This window comes from Lampris incognitus, unplaced genomic scaffold (assembly GCF_029633865.1).
Source record: "Lampris incognitus isolate fLamInc1 unplaced genomic scaffold, fLamInc1.hap2 scaffold_136, whole genome shotgun sequence".
NCBI lineage: Eukaryota > Metazoa > Chordata > Actinopteri > Lampriformes > Lampridae > Lampris > Lampris incognitus.
The window spans coordinates 70,001-72,500 of record NW_026611106.1 but is presented as its reverse complement, the minus strand read 5'-3'; positions in this window follow the sequence as shown (position 1 = coordinate 72,500).

The following is a 2,500-nucleotide window of genomic DNA, read 5'->3' as shown; positions in this document are numbered from 1 at the left end:
CGTATACGTCGTCACCCTGTGCTCCTCCCTCTTCTTGAAATATGTATTCACCTCAGCCATTTCCATCCTTTTCGCAAAATCGAACACCATCTGTCCTTCCACATTTCTCTCCTCGATTCCATACCTTACCATCAACTCCTCACCACCTCTGTTCCCTTCAGCAACGTGTCCATCGAAGTCCGCTCCAATCACCACTCCCTCCTCCTTGGGTACCCTTTCCACCACGTCGTCCAACTCAACTCCAGAATTCTTCTTTTTCGTCCATCTTACACCCGACTTGCGGGGCATATGCGCTGATAACCGTCAGCAATACACCTTCGATTTCCAGCTTCATAATCCTCACTCTGTCTGACACTGTGTTCACCTCCAGCACGCTCTTGACATACTCTTCCTTCAGAATGACCCCTACCCCATTTCTCCTCCCATTCGCACCATGGTAGAAGAGTTTGAACCCACCTGCGATACTCCTGGCCTTACTCCCCTTCCACCTTGTCTCTTGTCACCTTTCTTCTTTCCATCACGTCAGCCAGCTCTCTCCCTTTACTAGCCATAGTGCCAACATTCAAAGTTCCGACTGACTCTCACCTCCACACGCCTACCCTTCCTCCTCTCTAGCTGCCTCTGGACATGCCTTCCCCCTCTCCTTTTCCTTCGCCCAACAGTAGCCTAGTTTCCACCGGCACTCCGCTGGTTAACAGTACCGATGGCGGTCGTCGGTAACCCGAGCCTCGACCGATCCGGTATGGAAATCTTATTTATGATCCGCATATTTGATTTGGCAAAGATTTGACGCCGGATGCCCTTCCTGACGTAACCCTCCCCATTTGTCCGGGCTTGGGACCTGCACTAAGAATGCACTGGCTTGTGCATCCTCAGTGGCTGGGTTGCACGCTTTTCTATGTTTGCCCCTCACTTTTGTGGCGTGAACTATCAATTCTAGTAATACAGGTGTGTTTATGTTAGGTATCACAGACACACGCACACGCACAATATATGTCCAAAAGTATTGACATAACTGACCATTACACCTACAGGAGCTTTTCTGACATCTCATTCTGAATCCATAGAAACCCATATTCCACGAAGCTCCCGGCGCACAGTTTTGGTGCCGATGTTAATGCCAGGAGAAGTTTGGATCTCTGCAGTTATTGAGTGAACAGAGCGTTGGCGACTTGAGTTGCTGTTGTTCCTAAAGGCTTGCGCTTTTCAATAATATGATGATATATGAAGCATAGAGAGTAAACGGGATAGATACCTTTTGAACAGCACCCTGTAGTACAGCACTTTGAAGGTACATATGTCGTCACTTGCTGTAGTGGTTTTTACTGATGGGCGTGGCCAGGTTTTCAGAAGCCTCTCAGTTGTCAATGTGAGAGCCAGGGGACGCGTCTGCCGTACGTTTAGGGTTAGGGTTAGGTGATTTCTCTGGTAGGGCTGCTTACACCACACCCCGGACTGGATTTGTTGCGTGTTTGTGTCCTGATCGATGGGCCAACTTAACACGCCTTCGGAGGGTGTCCGCCGGCCGGCTTTGCCGGCGTTCGGGCGGTCGGTTCCTCCGGTCTGGCGGATCGATGTCCTTTATTTAATGTTCTTAGTGGCGAGCAGAGTGCGGAGTGGGAGGGGCTCTACCGCGTAGTCGTCCTCTCCGTTGCACAGCTCGACAGCGTGCTCGGCGGTGCTCAGCCGGACCGTCTATCCCAGTTGCTCTTCCACGGCTCCCCTCGCGAGGCTTGCCGCCCCCCCCCCCCCCTCCCCCTCCAACATCTGTATGGGGAGGGGTGGAACAGCTCCGTGTTTACCTCGCGGGGCTTTCCGGAAGACATTTTCTCAAAGTCCTCGTGTGACCGGTCTACTTTTTCATTGCGTTGTGTAGGAAAGACAGGACAACTTGTCTCCTTCATGGGATCTGTATTCTGTCGCATATAAACAGAGCAGGTTTCTGGAAGCTTCAGATCAGCTCCTACTGTAGCCTCTTTCTACATGTCCAAAGCGGGAAAGAGCGCGTAGCTCGCAATACAGGTTTTTTTTTTTTTTTTTTACAAAAACACATAAAACATAGCAGTCGCGTATAAACAGGACAGATTTCAGGAAACTTTAGATCAGCTCCTACTGTAGCATACGCAGGAATTGGGACCCACATTAGGAATGGATAAAATAAATTACAGGGGCAGACAAAAATGAACACGTACATACGTTTTGGGCCTCTAACAGGAAATGGCGTCACAACAGGGAGGGGTTACTAACTGGGATGGGCTACTATAAGCGTTGGTAATGACAATAATAATAATCACGTCGTGATACTTTGTGTAAACGATACAACATATGTTGGTTATGACGTTTTTAACCATGCTACACTCGCACGCTTGAAAAAGAAAAAGAAGAGCAACGTCTGGGGTTTTTCTTCTTTCCACCTCAAAGGAAGGGTCGAATTCCCGACCGGTGTTTACCGAACCCGGCCGCGGGATCCGTCACTTACCCGTCCGTACAGAGCGGCAGC